Source organism: Oxyura jamaicensis, chromosome 1 (genome assembly GCF_011077185.1).
Source record: "Oxyura jamaicensis isolate SHBP4307 breed ruddy duck chromosome 1, BPBGC_Ojam_1.0, whole genome shotgun sequence".
In the NCBI taxonomy this organism is placed as follows: domain Eukaryota; kingdom Metazoa; phylum Chordata; class Aves; order Anseriformes; family Anatidae; genus Oxyura; species Oxyura jamaicensis.
This window is the reverse complement of record NC_048893.1, coordinates 189,551,020-189,571,089: the sequence shown is the minus strand read 5'-3', so window position 1 is coordinate 189,571,089 and position 20,070 is coordinate 189,551,020. Positions and strand designations below refer to the sequence as shown.

Below are 20,070 nucleotides of genomic sequence, written 5' to 3'. Positions count from 1 at the left end.
ATAAATAAATAAATAAATAAATAAATAAATAAATAAATAAATAAATAAAATAATAATAATAAAAAGACTTTCTGTGGAGCCATCATACCAGGAGAGAACTAGGGTCGATGAAGCAGGTGCAGGGTAAGGAATATGAGAATGGGAGAAGCGTGGGAAGGGGGTTTTAGGTCTGGTTCCTCCAGAGGCAAGAACGAAGGGCAGAGATAGACCCGGCACAAAACAACGAAGTACCAGTCTGCGGGCTGCTCCCTTCCTGACGGGGCAAGAAACAGTCCCTAGGGTCAGCACGGAGCCCCCATCCCCAAATGTCACCAGGCAAAGGGTGTCCCCCGCCGCCCTCCAGCGGCTGGCTGCCGCAATGACGCTCAGTTGGGCTCAGTTTTTTCCCGTTTCAGTGTGTTCCGAGGGGTAAAGGCTTTGCCTTCCCATTCCCCTTAGAGAGATAAAAATCAACTGCATAGTCAGAAGGCGATACAATTAACTTGTGTCAATAAACCAATGGCCTTTAAACTTATGATCTCAGTATATCTTTCCTCACTCATTAGTTCTCTCATACGTATATATACCATGATTTTTGACTATCTCGATTATCACACCCTAGTGCACTATTGCTGTAAAATGCAAAGTTAATATCTATTGTCCCTCATATTTCTTTATTGACAAAAATTAAATTAATCACCATATACCGTTGAGTAAAGATGGTGATATTTGTCACAGAGATGCATGGAGTTAGGTTTTGCCCTTTGGTCTTCTCAAAGATCCTTGGGACTGTTATTTTATTGTCTTTCATAATGTTAAGAACTCAGCTAGGTGGAGATTTGCAATTATAGAAGGAACCAGAAAAGGTGTCATTACTGTAAATACATCAGCCAGGCTCTGACCTTGCCCCAGGGTCCTTGTGAATGGAGCTGCTGATTCTGCCAAAATACTTAGTTCCTAAATCCAGACCTGCTCCCTCAATCACATCTCCAGATAAAGATGTTCTCCATGGAGAATCCGAGCCTCTGGAGACCTCTGAAGGCACATCAGGCTATGCCTCTCTGATTCCTGCTAAGACATAAGAGTTTTTATGGAATTGTCCATGTGCGCATTTGCCACATGCTCCCAGTGCCATAATGTTTAGCCTTTGTTCTTTTCTTTTTTTCTGTAAACTCTTTGTTCGTGTAGAGAAAAGAAAAATGAAAAACAACTGGAACAATAAACAAGCCCCTGCAGAGACCTGGGCCCAACAAAAGCAGCAGTCTGACTGAAGGATGCTGCTTTGCATTCTGCTCTCATCCAAGGTATCCTAAGGAGAGTTGCTGTGAAGGATCCTGGGAAGATGCACCCTGTTTGTGAATGGATAGCAGCTTTTTCCATTTACAGGCACTTTGGTTCGTTTCCCTACATAAGCACAAAAATAACCACTTTGGATCTTTAGTGAAGGGAGAGGGAGGAAAAAAAAAAAACTCCCGGAATTAATTCAGGGAAAGAAAGCCAGGTGCCATCTTTGCATTATATCCAAATGAGATGCAGCTGTTTAAATGTAAATATTAAACAAGGGAGAAGAATGCCTTAATTAGCCCTCAAAAGGAGACAGGAAAGCTGTAAGAATGCACCTGACACTAAGCAGTATGAGATAAACTAATTCCAGCTGTCATTGAACTGACTGTTTGAAGGCAAAGCAATGCTATTTTGTGCAAACAATGTAAAATGCTTAGGGAACTGCAATTAGCATCAACATGCATAGTGTAAGTGAATGCAGCCTGCTGGTGTTTACTTGGCTTTGAATTGCTAGGGTTTGGAGTAAAAAAAATAAAATAAAATTAGCTATGGATTACACACTAGAGATTTTATTCCAGGCTTTTATGCGTTACTGAGAAAAAGGCACAGGAGAATGAAAAGAAGAGAAGCTATCAATCTGACTTTAAAAGAAGATATGATACTCAGAGGTCATTCTCAGTTTTCTCCTTCCTACCTGAGCAATAACATATACAGATTGGATCTGTGAGATAAATTTTTATACAAGCTGTCCTTCACATAAACAAACCTGAACTGTCCCACACAGTGTGTCAATACAGCACATCTTACTGAGTGGAAGAAAAAGTGGATTTCACTTAAAAAAAAATACACAAAGGCCAGAATCAAGATTATTTAATATCCTTAAAGTATTCAATTTAATTTATATATTTATGTATAAGTATATATGAATTAATTATTATGTAAGTTACAGACTGTATGCCAATGTGTACAAGAAACCGAGGTGTATAGCAATGTTGCTCTACCCAATACACCTACTTGTTGTAGGACATAGTACCTTCTCAATAACCTTGACTGTAAGCCAAATTTTGTGTGCTTTCTATACTTGTGGGAGTTCACCTCAATACTCAAGGTTTTCTCATCTAATCTCTCACTAGACTTGTTTTATTAGAGCTGATGTTTCATGAAATTGAATGAAACTATACATAAAAGACCTTAATTAATTACTATTATTATTATTGCCAAGTATTCTATAAATACATATAATTTGTGGGAAAATTAAAGCCCCAAAAGAATTCAGTCTGCAAGTTAGAGATTTACCTAATGATAAAAAAAAAAAAAAAATAAAAAAAAAAAATCTAAAGACATTTTACAAGGAGAAAGAAACAAACATGTAAACGCTCCTTTTCCTGTTTAAATCACTCATATCACTTATTATACTAATCCTTTGATCTGGCATTTTAGATATCTGGTTTATCCTATCTGCTATAGTTTGCAGCATGTCCTATTTATTTATTTATTTATTTATTTATTTATTTATTTTTGCTTTGAAATTTGACAAGCTCTCTCATATGTACCGAGATAATAAGACTGGAATACAAAAAGTCACAGCAGCTATTGTTCTTTATTGGATAAGTGTACCTGATGGGAATGACAAGGCCAGGAACTTTTGTTATGGCACCCACAATTCGGTGCCACAACTACAGGAAACACCCATTTGTAAACACAGTAGCAGACACTATGGCCCTGAACACAATATTTTTGACATTAATGCTCTAGTTGCTGCTTGGCTTGAAGACTTCACAGACACATAACTACTGCAAAACATCTCTTCTACTGTGGAACTGGGTGGCTCCCTTGAGGAGAATGAGCAGTTATCCTTATGAGACCCAATTATTCACATATTTGTATGCAAAATAAATCCTTAGCCAGCAAACTCTTGATTTTCTGTGTTATGGAAAAAAAATGTTTATGTTAACTATTTATAACATTAACAGGTTCCCACCTGAGGGAGCAATTGATAAGAGATAGTATCAATAGGCATGTGCAACTATATTCAGATTACATGCTACATAAAAAGTATGATGCTTATAGAAGGCTATAGGATTTGAGTATATATAATGCCTCTAGATTAGTAGGGAAAAAGGGAGGATGCTGAGGGCAGGTAAATTTTAACCTCATTCCAAATTGTATTATGTTTGTAGTACTTGCAAATACTATAAAGAAAAAACACTACCTCTTAACATTGTAAATTTTCCATTTAAGACTAAATGTGTGTATGGGGGGGGGGGGGGGGGGGCCGGGGGATTATAGGGACTGGTATCTTGGGTCATGCACCTGGTCGCTGGCAGAAGTAGGAATGGAAATTAGGTATTCTGACTTCCTACCCATTTACCATACATTGTTGTCTCAGGCAGAACATACTTCAGCACAGACTAGTGGTCTACTTCACCACATTCTAGTGGAGAAAAAAATGTGTTTGAATTGGAGAAAAAGGCACAATTAATGAGAAACACCTGAATGAAGAACCAAAAGAGTAACATCCAGGGTGGCTGGATGAAGTGGCCAATAAGACCGTGGCAAAACAGCCACAGTGTATGATCTCATATTGTCTGTTCTAGCTGATCCATCTCAAAACAAAACAAAACAAAATAAAACAAAACAAAAAAAACTTTTCCTGATGATGCAGCAGAAAGCAAGAGACTTGCTCCTTTCCAAATTAAACCTAAGAAACTTTGCTTTTGTGTGAGAACAGCAGCAATTAGGATGGATTGTCTGAAAAGTGTTATTCTTTTGTTTACTGTCACAGATGAGTCACATAGCAATAACTGCATTGTCTTTCTCATTGTCATTCCATCTTCATAAGTTAAGAGAGCTATCCTTACCTACTTTTAGTCATCAACCTGTGATGCTGTAGTCCTTCATTAATTCTTTAAAATACCATCTTCCAAAAGAAAGCATTCACATTTTGTAGGAACAACCCTGAGTTTGCCAACTGCTCATGCTGCTCAGCCACAGGAGCACCCTCCAAACTTCTGTTCAGATGCTCAGCTGTCATGTTCACCCTAGCGTGCTTGGCCTGGCTGTCTGACAAGGAGCTCCCAGACAGATGTTTGCGGGTTTTTCAGTCCACCTAGCCATGACTCAATGCCAAATTGTATTTTGTGCCTCTTGAGAAACTGCAGCTTTTGTACCATTCAAATAAGGTTATTAGTGACTCCCAGCAGCCAGGAAAGATGCCAGCTGTGCCACAAAAGACCTGACCTCTCTGGAATTATGACATTTTCATTGTAGCCTGCACCTCCCTGACCAGTAAAACGATGCCCTGATTTGCACCTTGATGAGTTTACAATCATACTGTTAAGGAGATCTTGAATGCCCCATAAGACCAGATGATGTTATTGGTACACCCACCTTCTGGAAATCCTCTGCATGGAGGTTACAGTTGAGCCAGTAGCTATATATGAGCCCTTCTTAGCAGGAGGCCAAGCCATACACTGTCAGGACACTGCTTACTGTGAAAAGTAGGACAGGCAGAAGCATGGATGGCCTGGGCCAGCCAACATGCTTCTGTTTGAGGAGATGGAAGCAGTTCCTTTGTCCTGAAGCTGATGGGCAGTGTGTGACTGCCCATAAGACCTCTCCTAGCCCATACTCAGCTGCCAGATGTGATTATGATGCCAAAGAGGAGCTGCAACCAGTGGCAGCAGGTAGGAATATACGGAGATAGCCAGCTGGTAAAAGAACCCAAATTGTCACCTTGCACAAAGGTGAGGTGACTGCAGCTTCAGAATATTGGACACAAAGGGAGATACAGGACAGAAGAGGACCCAGAGGAAAGAATGGGAGATAAAAACAGTGAGAGAAGTATGCAAGGGCTGAGGAGGAGCATCCATTGGTAACATGTCCTGTGAGGGTGTAACATGGCTAATTTCCAAGTGACAGTATCCACTCTCTGCTGGACTTTGGGCCACAATGCTGTTCTGTTCATGAAGGTTTTCCTCTGATCACAGGCCAGGGATGGTGTGGCATTTGTACCAAACCTCGAAGATCCCCCCCCAAAAAAAACCACAGTCCAGTGTGGGTGTTGTCATGCCATGTTAGATAGGGTGCCAAAAGATGTCCCTTCTTATAGGTCCCGTGCAAATAAAGGGACAGTTATCAGAGAGTCTGTGACAGATACAGGTCCTGTGCAGAAAGAGGGTAGCAAGTAAAAGCTTGTAGAAGAGCTGTTATCCCCAAGGACATTTCATTTGGAATGCATGTGTGAAGAAGAAATGAAGAGCATCATCAAGGATTGTGGGGCAGCTCTTGAGGATTCCCTGGAGAGGTGTGGAGATGTAGCTACTGATAACAGCAGGCTCTCTTCAGTGAGGTCATTTCCAAAATTACTAGAGCTTTCTATAACATGATGCAGTCTACACTAGATTGCAGCCTGACAGCTGGGTTTATAAATCAGTTTTCCTTGGCTGCTGCATAATACATTGTGTGGTGATTACTCCTGGCTCTATGGAGTAGTTCATGCTATTATTAAGTAACACTGGACAGATTAATTGTTATTATTTACTTCCTTCTTTGATGAACTGAAGTCCTGTACCTGCTGATGAATGATGCAGGGGACTACTTTAAATGCAACATAAAATGAAAAGCATTATATTAACAAGTTCTAAGCATAAATAATAATAATAATAATAAAACACTGCTTGGTATTTAATAATATGATGAACCAAAGATTCTCCCTAACCCCCTCAAAATAGGCAGATGTCTTAATAACTTGCCTCTATTCTTCTCTTCAGAGACATAAAAGTCATTGTGCTTCCAGCATTTTGTTTGCCACATGGAAAAAGAGGAGGGGGGAAAAATTGGTCCTTCGTATTTCATAAAAAGTGGAAGATTTCCTATCCTAATTGGCAATTGCAGTGCAGACACCGTTGGCCTCTCTTTATAAAGGTCTCCCAGCAACACAAATTTGACTTAATAAAAAAAGAACAGTCAAAAATTCTCTCAAGATTAATGTTGCTGATGCTTTTAGATTGAAAGTGTTTGTAATTGTTAGATATGGTTACAGATAGTAAGGTAAAGCTGTCAGTATTTGTCCATGCCATAGGGATGCAATGGGAATGCACACTATTCTTGAGGGGTAAAATTTTCATTCATGTTTCTGCGAGAGAATGGGTTTTGGGAGTAATGAGGATGTTTTCATTGAGAAGAAGGCTTTGTACAGGTGTTGAGTAAGTTGATACGTCTGCATGTTGCAGTCCATGTGGGAATGTTATGTAGGCTCTGAAGGTCACATAACTGTGGTTTTTACAAGCTCTTGGACAAATATAGTGAAAATTACTTTTTATTTAATGTAAGCTGAAGAACTCATTTTGGGATTTTATGGTAATTTTCTTTACCCTCTGCACAGAGGATGAAGTCTACAGTGTTTTTTGTTTGTTTGTTTGTTTTGTTTTGTTTTGTTTTTGTTTTTGTTTTTGCCTGATGTTGTTTAAAGGGCATGAGAACTCTGACTTTTTCTGCTAATGGGTTAAAAAAGGTATGTACTTTCATTGACTTCCTTGACCTTGAATTAAGTTCGTAATTCTCTCTGAGACACATTTAGTACTTTTCACAGATTATAGACAGTATAATGAATTGTTACTACTCCCTAAAGCTGAATTTTGTATTATTATTTAAATTAAAAACATTAAAAAAATAATGGCCACCTTTCTATCCCTTCTGTCATCACCACCTACACTCAAAATTCTGCTGGTTCCATTTCCAATGCTTTCTCATGCAGGCAGCAGACTGAAAGAAAAATGAATATATCATCCACTATTATACACGCTGACATGCCATTTCAAGCAGTCTGTTTGTCAAAACAATTCATTTTTTTAGATTTTGGAGGGATAAATGTTTATCCTATAAGGTCTCAATCATAACCTAAACCCAAAATGTCTGTTTCAGTTGAACTTGTGCACACAGACAATAAAGAGTTTGATCTTGAGGTGATAGGAAATTGTGATAGATGAGAAAGAGAAAATGACAAGATTTCAGGATGTAAGTGAAGTTTTCATTAGAACATTGACTACTGAAGAATCTTTGAATGAGTGGGACTTGGCTTTGGTAAACCAAACAGTTTAGTATGAACACTGGCTACATTTCAATAAACAAGTACGTGAGCTAGAACAAGACTTCTCTCCTCTCTCTCTCTCTCTCTCTGTCTCAGCAAAAGTGAAATATGAACTCTTCTTTCTGTACTTCATTTTGATATTTTTTTAAATTGATGAAAAAAATCTCATCTCCTATAGCATACTCTTTATGTGAAAATACAATTGTGATCCATTGAAAAAGCTGCTGTATAAGCCTACATCTTATAAAGCATTTTCCTTTTATTCTCAAAACTTTCTACAAGTGAAGTCGATATTATTATATTCTTTCTACAGACTAAGGGAAATTGAGGCAAAAAGCAGAGAAGTATATTACTCAGGATTACCCAATTAGCCATTAGTTAAACTAGGACTGGAAATGGGACCACACTGAGTTCAAGAAAAACTAGAGTCAATCTAACCATTAAGTAAAATAAATTGTGTGGGGCATTTTAAGGGAATGTTTGGAGATATCTTTGAAGATGCTGTGCATAGCCTAGCCTTCACTGAAGAATATATAGTATTCATTATAGGTGCACACATACACTTGTATGATTATATACGATACACAATAACATAATGTATATAATACATGTGTGTATATCAGTATATTATGATGTGTTTTACTTGGATTGAATGGTCGTTCATGCAGTACAGAGTTTACCTGTAGTTTCATCTAAGGAAAGGTTTACATTGCCCAGTTTATGTCTTAATGGGCCAGATAATCACCTCATATAAACAAGCACAAATCTAGCAACATAAAAATCTCAGACCCCTTTCTCAGGTCTGACTGGAAGAGTAGCCAAAGTCTAAAGCTCAAAAATGGCTAAACTCACAGTATTTGTCTTTATCCAACATATCTTTATCCTACTGCTCTTTTGGTCATTGTGCAGATGATCAGCTTGCCTGTCACTTGGAATCACAGCCAAGGTGCTGTCATAGACTGACTTATCTGAATATCTGTATTCACGCTCAGTTATTTCCTCAAGTTTCTTTCTGGATAATGTCTCTATACAAATGTAAAATTCATGTAGACTAACAGCATTTTATCATAGAACTGTTTGGGTTGGAAGGGACCTTAAAGTTCATCTAATTCCAACCCCCTGGCCATGGGCAGGAACACCTCCCACTAGACCAGGTTGCTCAACATGGCCTTAAACACCTCCAGGGACTGGACATCCACAACTTCTGTGGGCAACCTTTTCCAGTGCCCCACCACCCTCACAGTGAAGAATTTCTTCTTATACCTAATCTATACCGACCCACTTTTAGTTTTATTTTAAAGCCTCTTTGTCCTATCACTGCACCCCCTGGCAAAGAGTCCCTTTCCAGCTTTCCTGTAGGCCCCCTTTAGTACTGGAATTCCACTAGAAGGTCTCCCTGGAGCTTTCTCTTCTCTAGGCTGAACAACCCCAACTCCCTCAGCCTCTCTTCATTTTAGCCTTTTTATGACAATTCTTGAAGCATCCTTTGCTCTTGCTTGAATAAATGAAGTTTGTCCCCTTCCTATCCATGCAGAATGCTGTTGCAGTGATAGTCTAATATTCAGTAGATAGTCTAATATTCAGCTAGACTGATATTTGTCTATATAGCCTTTTCATTATCTTACAAATACTGCATGACACTTAAGTAATTTATTGTGGTTTAACCCTGTTAAGCAGCTAAGTACCACACAGCCATTCACTCACTCACCTCCACTTTCCCCAGCTGGATGGAAGGGATAGAATTAGAAAGGTACAAATGTGAGAAGTTGTGGGTTCAGACACAGACAGTTTACTAGGTAAAGCAGAAGCTTCACATGCAATTAAATCAAAGCAAGGTATTAATTCCCCACTTCCCGTCATGTGTTCAGCTACTTCCAGGAAAGCAGGGCTCATCATCCATAATGTTTTCTTAGGAAGACACATGACCTACTTCTAAACGTCTTTGCCCTCCTTCTGTTTTCCTCAACTGTTATTGCTGAGCATGATGCCATGTGGTACAGCGACATCCCTTTGGCCAGTCTGGGTCAACTCCTGGCTGTGTCCCCTCCCAGCTTCCTGTGCACCCTCAGGTACCTCACTGACAGGGCAGCACCAGGAGCCGAACAGATCTTGGTCTCTGAGAGCACTGCTCTGCAACAACTAAAACATCAGTGTGTCATCAGCAGCTTTCATTAAAAATCCAAACCACAGCACCATAACACCTACTATGAATAAATTTAACTCTATCCCAGCTAAAGCCAGGACACCTGATATTTGGCTATATAGCCCTTTCACTGGCTTACTGCATTAGACAAAAGTAACTTATCCTCACATTCACAACACTTCAGACACTATCCCTAATACAAGTACTGGGAAGTCAAATTTTCATTGCCAGCTGGTTAATGTTACCAGCCTCCCTTATCCACTTGTTACATTTCAAAACAAGCTACCTTTCCTCCATTTTTTCTTTTATGCTTGCAAGCAGGTCCCTTTAAAAAAAGCTGCCTCATTTCAGCCTCCTCTTTTATGTCCCTCTTCCAGCCTCATTAAAGACGCTTACAAAAAATAATAATAATAAAAAAAATCTTTGACTGGATTGCAACCATGTTATGTAGACTCCAGACCGTACATGCCCCACACTGTTCCACCAATACTCTCTACTCTCTCTACTCCTCTTTTTTTTTTTTTTTTTTTTTTTTTCCTTTGTGCCTTACTGTTGCCTTCTGTCTAGATGTTTAACTGCTTGCCTGCAGAATCATGCTCTACTTTTGCACTACAGTGAGATCTGGTTTTATGAGCAGAACCAAAGCTGGTTGGCTTTGGCTTTGTCAGCTTCAGGAAGTGAGCAAGATCTGAACACAGGCATTATACAGCTGCCATGTCCCCCTTCCCACCTTCAAACCTTATTAATGGAGGAAAAACAAACAAACAATCAAAAATAAACAACAAAAAATAAACAACAAACAAACAAAAATAAACAAACAACAACAAAAAAGCACAAACAAACAATGGTGCACAAAGTTTAATTTCACCATGGCAATGTGATGTATGTGAATGATGCTCGGGACTCATCTATGCCTGTGTTACTTACAGGTGCTGAAGCAATGCCAGAACAAATATCCCATGCAGACCTTGTATAGATGTTTTGTGGATGCAAGGAATGCAAGACTGGACTTTTGTCAAAATGAAGTTAATATACACAGTTCTGGAAAAAGCAACTCAAGGATTAGGCCATGGGCAATTAGTCTCATTAAGGTGACTTCCCAGAAGTGTATTATGGTTATTTTTCTAATTGAACTGCATGCTTTATTCTTGCATATGCTTAGTTGCACCACAACTGTGTTGCTAGAATAAGCAGCTCATAACAAAGGCTCATCTTCATCTATACATTTTTCAAATATCCTCCAGCAGATGTGCCTTCTTTTATCTGCTCTAGGCTATTGTACATATTTTTCCAAACAAGCAAGTATATGACTCCCATTGATTTATAGATAACTGTCAGGGCTGGGAACTCTTCAAAAAGACCTTATTATAGATGTGTTTTATCAGTGCAGTTTAAATTAAAACAGCTGCAAAAGCACTAGGATTATTTTCCCTCTCTCTTCCACAAAGATACAAGCATGTTCTGAATCAAGATCAATAAAGACTCTGACTTACAGGATTAATTTACTTTAATGTACATTATGGGGAAATTATACTCCTGCTTCTGCCTGGTTTAGGATAGCCACGAGTTAGTTCTATGCATCTTTTCAAGAAGGCAAACTGCTACACAAATGTAACAGTTTTTGACAGATCATATCATAACATCATAGCACTTTTTAATCAAACTAATCTGCAAGTAACTTTCTATGCAATTTGAAGTCTACTGAAGAATGTCTAGGCTGTTGTGCCTACACTGAAATTTCAACAGCTAACAAGAAAATGTATTGTCATGCAAAAGCTCTCTCATAACAATTTAATCCAAAAGGTCATTGGAATCAGGAATGCTAGCACTTTGATTCAAAGCAGGAAAAAAAAAAAAAAAAAGGAACAAAGAGATTTCTGTAACCATTACCATTTCTTGAAGAAAAAAAAAAAAAAAAATTCCGTCCTCTTTCCTGCAAAGAAAGATTAAAAGCTTCTGGAAGCTTCCTAAGCTCTCGGTCAAGTTCATGATACTGTTTTGTGCCCTGAAGAAAATTGTAGCCATTTGTTTAAGCAATGAAGTTTCCATCTGTTCTGTCTTGGTTTAAAGAAGCAGTATATTTTGAAAAAACCTCAAGGCAATGTTTACTGAAAGTATAAAATGTCCCTGAAGTAATATCACAGAAGAGAAATAGATGGCAGGATTTTAAAGCTCACAATCATAGAAAAAAACACAGTTATGGTTTTAGCCACATACACATATGCATATATGCATATATAGTTAAACAGGGACAGAAGGAGCACTGTATTTGCTATAAAAATGCTGCTAAATGACTGGTTTCAGCTGACATACCTGCCTAGAAGAGAATCTCTCTAAATAAAATAAATGAATTTTTATTTTGTGTGACAAGCGAGATCTAAATAAAACATCAACTTACATGTACTTTATGAAATATTCACATTCTGTGTTTCACTACATCTTACTTAGCAAATATGTAGTGTGTTTTCAGGCAATTTTGGAACAATGTGAAAAGTCTCAAGATATATATTAAAGAGGGTTAATTGAGGCTAATTTTATTTATACCATGTGCCATCTACAGTAGTGTCAGTAGAAAGAATGCAACCTTGTCAGTAAAAGACTTCAGATAGCAGATAACAAAACACCTGAGCAGCCTCCTGAGTTTTCAGAATGATTTGCTTGAAGTCAGTCTTCTTGAACTAATTTTGCTTCTGTTATACCAAGAGTGATGTAAATTCTAATACCCTGCAGCAACAGATATACAAAAGCATCCAGCATTTTACAAGGTCCCAAACATTTAGGGATCCTTTAGGAGCTACAGTTGAGGAATACACTGAGGGATCTGTCACATCCTGATGAAGGGCAGTGCATCATACTGTCTCATCTGCCAGTAGAAAACAATGGCCCTAGGTACTCTGGATGCAGAGACAGACTTTTTACTTGTTGACAGACAAGTAATTTAATTAACTCAGGGCATAATTCAACCCGTAAGATCATTACAGGGATACCTGAATATTAAACTCCTGATACTGTTCGTGCATAATATGCCTAGGACTGCCAGTTTTTAACCATGGCTATGATGACTAAGTCATTAATAATAGTTCTAATGTAAAATATAACATCAATAAAAATCACTAAGACAGAAAATCAGATTCAGTGGAACATTGCATAGGGGCCGGAAGAAAAGATGAAGAGACTGAATAGGAAACTTAAACTAACACTGCTTTTGAATAGGAAGGTGTTCAGCTGCCTTGATTACAATCACAGGGAAAAGATCCACTTCCTACAGCTCTTAATGGGAGTATCTATGTACTGCACTGAGGAGAAATTGGGGATAGGGAAGCTGGGTGTGTGCACATATAACCCAGTGTTTAAGGTAGCCTGAAAAAAATGTGTGGGAACATCCACCACTGCATTTACCTATCTTGTCAACCCACAACAATGTTTTCCCCTGTGCCTCTACTCAGTCTTCTCCCTTCACTCAGTCTTTCATCCTCACATCAGTTGTGGTTCTGGCTGTTCCTCCTGCTTCCTTCATGGGGGTCTTCATCCTTTGCTTCTTTGCAGGGTGCTGCACAAAAGGAGTTAAGCTGTTTTTGTTTGTTTGTTTGTTTGTTTTGTTTGTTTGTTTTTGTTTTGTTTTGTTTTCTCTCTCCTTTTTTTTTTCCTTTTTTTTTTTCCTATTATTTTTTTTTCTTTTTCTGTAAGAATAGGCTCGTGGGAACAGAGGTTGGAGGTCTTTCCACCTTTTGCAATAGCCCTCCTGGCTCTTTTGCTCCTGGGCAGGAGGTGGCGGGGAGCCAGGCTGGCAGATGGAAATTCTCCAGAGGGGGAGCTGGAAACATGCAGTGACCCACTTGCTGTTTGCAAGCTGCATTGCCCAGTTTTATGATCTGCCACAATCTAGACCATTTTAAACACTAAGAAGTACAGTTAGCATATACTCTATATGCACTAGAGGGTATATCCAGCACACTTATAAAGCTGGCATGCTGCTTTCAGATTAGTCACTTTGCCAACAAGACTAAAATCTTACATTCATTCCCTAAACCTTGTGTATGTTTATTGTCAATTTATGCATCCTATTGATCTGTGCATCTAGGTGTAAGCCTAAGTTTCTAAGCTTGCATATTTACATACTCTGTGAGTGCATTGTATCATTATCCAGTTTCTCAATAACTGTAATTAAATAAAGAAAAAGTATTTGACTCACAATTTTTTTAACAAATGACTTTTTAAATCAAGACAGTGCAGCTTCAGTTCAAGTAACACTGGATGAGTTTGAAGAAAAATTGTAACCATGGAATTATATTACTGTTTAAACTTACCAGCAACTGTTCTGTTTCTGCAGTTCCTTTCTATTACACATTTTCTGCAATAAAAATAATAATAATAATATTAGCTTATTTAGGGCTGTTTTGCATGTGTGAAACATAAATATGATTTTTCAAGTGGCAGAAATGTTACAAAGAGTATTGATTTTGGAATGTTTCCCATGCAATGCTTGGCAACGTGTTTTCAGATGAAACACTTGATTTTACCAGTGCAGAGGTCATAGTTCATACTGTGTTACAGCACCATAAACGACAGACTTCAGTAAAGTTACATTAGATTTAACCCATACTAACCAAGACCAGAATCTGCAGAAACTTATCTTTTCTGTTCAGAAATTAAAAATACAAATATTTAGTAGCTAAGGAAGTTTGAAATCATTTGCTATCCATCCACTGAGGATGCATCTTGTAAGACCTCATCTTGTAAGGTGTTTCTAGTACTAAGAGCAATGAGATATCAAAAGTGAAGCCATTGCAATTTGAGATAACCCATCAATCCTATACAAAATAATAAGGGATAAATATATACTGAAGACTTATTCTGTAGAAGGAGAAATGGGATTAAGAGTAAGCAACAATAGTACAGTCAATAATCTTAGGAACTATGAAAAATAAACCATATATAGAATAAAGGTAAATGTGTTTAATAAGTTGGTTATTCAAATCCAATGTGAAAGTTGTAGTGCAAAAATTAAGAATTGGCATATGCAAAATAGTCTAGTTTTCAATCCCAGAACTGATCTCTCTCCCAGGAAATGTGGCTTCCCCCTGTTCATTTCACAGTTTCTGAACCAGCTTGGTAGATAGGTTTTGTAACATCACCCTAGAAATGAAGAAAACTCCAGCTCAAAGGCAAAAGTCATGAAGCTAGGAGAAATATGTCTTCAAGGATTAAGATCCCAAACAGTAAGTCTGTCTATCACTTATGCTTCTTACTGTTAAATAAAAGCTATTTATCATTAAGCCTTCTGTGGCTTGTTGCTCCATCAACTATTTTTTATTTATTTATTTTTATAGCTGCTGTTGAACCATTGCTCTCATCCTCTCTATAACTGTGATACTACATGTTACTCTATAGTTATCAATGGCTCATTTTCCTGGGAAGTCCTGGGATTTACAAGAAGACTCTGTCCTAGGACCAGTCCCATTCACTACTTCAAGAAGTTACTTATAGAGTGTGTGTACAACATCTGTATGACTAACCTATACTGATGTGTGTGATTATTCCTCCCCAGGTGCAAGACTCTACACTTGCTGTTGTTGAACCTCATCAGGTTCCTCTCTGCCCAGCTCTCCAGCCTGTCCAGGTCTCTCTGAATGACAGCACAGCTTTCTGGTGTGTCAACCACTCCTCCCAGCTTTGTATCATTGGCATATTTGTTGAGGGGGGACTCTATCCCTTTGTCCAGGTCATTGATGAAGATGTTGAACAATAAAAACAAATGCCAAAATATTATTGGAAATTAATCCATTTAATTCATCAATGTCTACAAGATAAGAGATAAAGTCCATTCCTGGTGGAACTCTGGTGTGGGATGCACCAGTCCTGCAGCAGGACAATAGACAATGAGTACTATCCTGTAATGTAGAGAAGACAGCTTAACCATGAGAAACCTGCCAGAGCTCCTGGATAGTTTTTGAACAATACAACTGAGGAAACATTTGGTATTTAATTAAGATTTAGCTCAAGGTTAACTCTCAAAGACACCAAATGAGCAATTCGTTTAACACACTAAGATACTGCTGTAGAGGCAGGAGGGGGGAATCCACTCCTCAGCACAGCACTGAGAGGGAATAGGAGACTTTGCATAGCATTACAGCCTGTCCTCCCATTTTATGTCCTACCCAGACAGACCAAAGAAAGAAGTTTCTTTGCTTCCCACATCCCTTCATTGCTCTTCCAAGGGAAGTCATGGTGACTGAACCTCTATGGATTCCATGATCTGAATTTTTGGGTAGACCTGTGTGGTGCCAGGAGTTAGACTCGATGATCCTTATGGGTCCCTTCCAATTTGGGATATTCTATGATTCCATGATTTTATTATACCAATTTGGCCTCCCAGGAGCATGAAGATGAGGCTCGTTTGGTGCTGTGCTAGTTTTTGGCATACAAGTTAGAGCAAATGCTCCCTCAGTTTTACTGAAAGAAGCAGCAGAAATTATTAATGCTTACACATTGAAATAAATGGTCAATAATATTTAACTGAAAGATTGTTTTTACTAAGAACTTATGATGTAAAAGGCCTTGTGTTAAATCATACATTAAATAAAGCTTGCATACAGTTCCCATTTATTATGGTAAAAAATGTGACAGATGGAAAAACATTATTTTATCAGAGATTACATTAATGCGATGTGTATTTTTTTTCGGTGACAGTATGCTTGTACGCTTACATGATGGATGGAAGACATTTATTTATAACTGACACATAACTACCCAACTATTTACATATCTAACTGCCATTAACATGTGAAAATATTATTGTGTTTTTCTATTGTGGCACGACTAGAACTTTCCCCAGACCTGGTAAAACAAACAAAAAAACAAAACAAAACAAAACAAAACAAAACAAAAGTAGTAAACAGATACCCCTCATTTTACTTATAAATCCTTTTTTTTTTTTTTTTTTTTTTTTTTCAAAGCCTCAGGGATCTCTTTTACAGCCTGAGGAAGAAGCTCAGTCCTTATGCTATTATAGAGGGGAAAGATCTGTTTCAGTCCAGGTAGAAAGAGATTTCCACTGCCTAGGAAATAACTTATAGGCAGTTCCCAGGCTTTAAGATAGCTATCCACCTCTGGCCAGGACTCTTCGCTGCTCTAGTATTACAAGTAAATAAAGAAACAGAAGTGTTAACAGCAAGGAATTAGTACTTTCAATGCTTCCGCCATCACTTCTCATAGCTGCTATCCATAGGGAGATAATCATTTAAACCGTTGAACTTCGTGATATTTTGGTCCTCACAGTGTTTAATCAACCCAAATTTCAGTTAGAAAAAAAAAAAGGGGGGGGGGGGGGAGGCTTACTGAGCTTACAGGACACATTCCCACAATAATTGAGATGAATGACACAGAATTACTGCATCACTCTCACCTGACCAGTGCACACTTCTGAGCAGCTTTGAAGGTAGCTGTAGATAAAAAATGCTGTACTGGCTTAATGCAACACAGATTCATAGATTCAGTCAATGCAAGTGTTGACTTGACCTGGTAATTGGTGCATATCATTTAAGGAAAAAAGGCTCTTGGCAGGAAACAAGGAAGTGTTCTTCTAAGCAATTATGCTGTGTGTTCATCAAAAACACCAGGGGACTCAGCTGTATCCTTGGGGAGGGATTTCAAGTACCAAATTTTAGGTGACATTTTTAAATGGCAGATACAACTACTCACAAATTCTGTACTCTCTTACTTACATAAATAATTGCTCTTTAATTAATAATCTGTCAAAAACCTTGGTCTTGCCAAAGTACAGCCACATCTATGCAACCAATATTTTAAACAGTTTGAAAACAGGCAGAAGAACTTCTCCTGGGTGAGATCTGAACTATTTCTGTCTGAGGTCAGAGTTTTCTCAGGTGTCAGCACAAAGTGTGTTAAATCTATGGATGGTATAACCCCTTCCAACCCCCTTTCCTGGGCCAGGAAGGGGACATGGAAGGAAAATTTGTTTAGTCTTGTGGGAATGTTCTCTGATGTATGGGTTTCCATGTTTTCTGCCATTTCACTTGCTCTCTTTAAGTTTTTGTTGTTGTTGTTGTTGTTGTTGTTGTTTTTGTTTCCTGCCCCATAAAGAGATTATAACTTAACTCCCAAGAGAGGATTCTACCAATATTATTTTCTGTCCTTAGACCTCTACCTTCATTCTTTATACTAAGCATTTTCCCTCTTGATAAAGTTTCAAGACAATTCTCATCTACTTCATTCTGTTCATCATCTCACCACTAAGTTACAAATACTCACTAGTTTTAGTCTTTGGTTTTAATTTTCTCAGTGCTCAGTGAGGGTAAGTGTTCAGACAAATGAGCTAGAAGACACTTTCCAAAATACATATTGCACTGTGTTCTGGCCTTTGTTCTCTTTTCTTTTTAATGCTGAGGGAAGGATGTTATTTGCTGCAAACTGGATTGGTTTTTAAAGGGTTCACCACTACCTAGTTAGAAAGGAATTTTGCACTTAATGTGGATGTTCTGCTCAGCTCTGTTACAAAGTGAAACAAATGCATCAAATCTTTGAGTGATATTGTCTTGGAGAAAATAGGTGTCTACAAGCAGGCTTTTTTTGGAACACAAAACAGGGTTTGAAGGAAGATTTTCTTTATTCACGAGAGTTCACAAACATAATTAAGACAGTAAAACAAACAAATTTTCTCAACAATAAGAAAAGTCAGAAGATGTATGGGTCAGAAGTTCAGAAGATGATCAGTATAAGGAAAGGTTACAGCTGAAGACATGTGACAGATACAGCTGAAAATCCAAAAACCAAACAGAAAATGCACTAAGTTGTCCTGACAGGAATTTAAGAAGGAGAAGTCCTCCCTCCTATGTCTGGAAGAAGAGGCTTAGTGCTGTGAGAAGAGAAGCTGTTACCCTTATCTGTCAGCGTATCCAAAGAAACAGTCAGGTTGTGCAGACAAGTAAACCAAACCACAATATATATATATATATATATAAATTAATATATTTTATCATCAGTTTATTCTAATGGGGAAAAATGCCTCAAACACTGAATGCTAGCCACAAAGAAAAAAAAAAAAAAAAAAAAAAAAAAGGAACATAGGAAGCACAAATAAACAGACATGACAAGTTATTCCAGGGTGATAGGACTTTCCTGTGGCTTTTGTCCACCAGCTGCCCTTCTTTTAGTTGCCTTTCACTGCTCTGCTAGCTTTGACCTGATTCAAAACACACATGCTAGATGGCTTTCAGTACAGACACACTGGATGTCTAAGTGCTGCTAGGGAGGTTCAATCACATTAAATTGCACAGAAGCATGTTAGTGGAGGCACTGATTTGAATGTCTCTCTTCTGCCCTCCTGCTGGTTTTCACAAAATGTGGGTGAGTTTATTTATAAATTGCTACACGGTACAGGCAAGGATAAGGATAATGCATCTACAATAGTGGATCTTGTGGAAAGGGGTATTTGTGCTCTCCCTAAACAGCCTCCCCCATTCCCACTGACAAAGGCAGAATTGCAGTGGCTAGATGTTTCATTGTGTGAGCTGGGAGTGTATTTCTGTTGTTCTTAAATGTGAGACATCCATACCTGTCAAATGTGGTTGATGTTGGCTGACAGCTTCAGAAGTTATGGGGACCGTTGGAGAATAAATAGGAAGAGAGACTGTATCAGCTTCATTTCCCTAGAAACCAGGCAAAAACATTCCAACCCATTATCTCTTTATGAATTATTTCTGTAAAGATTGCCTTTACATGCTTTAAATATCTAAGCTACACAAGTAGAAAATTCACAGTGTGTAGACTAGTCATAAATGTTTTGAGATGATGTTTTTATTTGCTTGAGAAACACAAGAAAGCAAGAAGGCAGAGATAAATATATTTTTGTACCTGCCTAAGCCTAGCCAGTGTATTTCTCTATGTAGCTCATGAGGCCTGAGGTAAAGGTGGAATGTGATTCACAGTAGTGCTGCACTCACTCCAGATGCTGTGTCCTTGCAGGAAGAGGGGGCTCGAAAGGGGTCACCCCTGAGGCTGCATCCTCCAGCAGACCTTCCATGAATGCCATCACATTTGGTGAGGTTGTCAGATGCCTTGCAGTGCAACAAGTTTGCAGTGTGTACAGTCTTCCTGTGCCACAATTCCAGAGCATTTATGGCTTTAATTCTGACAGGAATATCACTGTTGCAAAGGGCCCATAAGCTGTAACTGGCTTTTAGCCAGTCAGAATGTGCAGCTTGTGGTGTCTCTGTGGAGGTATGCTGTGCTTCTAATGAAACCTCTGGATTCCTTTTCTCTTCTCTGCTATGACATGAACAAGCTTTGTGGTTTGAAGCAGGGGCTGATATTTTTGTAATGAGTTCTTCCAGACACTTGTGAGCCTTAGTTCAGCTCAATCAGGTAATGTATCAAAAACAGGTTAGCACTGATAAATCCAGACTGTTATTAATTTTATACAATTAGCTTTACTATAATTTTTTCTTTCTTTCTTTCTTTCTTTCTTTCTTTCTTTCTTTCTTTCTTTCTTTCTTTCTTTCTTTCTTTCTTTCTTTCTTTCTTTCTTTCTTTCTTTCTTTCTTTCTTTCTTTCT

The 20,070-nt window shown here is 38.2% G+C and overlaps 1 long non-coding RNA gene across 2 annotated transcripts; it reads right to left on the bottom strand.

Annotated features, from left to right (window-relative positions):
* Positions 1 to 11,426: 11,426 nt before the first annotated feature.
* LOC118160388 lies at positions 11,427 to 13,912 on the bottom strand. Of its 2 annotated transcripts, XR_004747453.1 has the most exons (4): positions 13,805 to 13,912; positions 13,334 to 13,336; positions 12,897 to 13,047; positions 11,427 to 12,221 (listed from the first exon to the last, which is right to left on the bottom strand). It is a non-coding gene; the product is annotated as an uncharacterized LOC118160388 (long non-coding RNA). The 2 variants fall into 2 exon arrangements; XR_004747452.1 differs by lacking the exon at positions 11,427 to 12,221 and having other exon boundaries at positions 12,408 to 13,047.
* Positions 13,913 to 20,070: the final 6,158 nt, after the last annotated feature.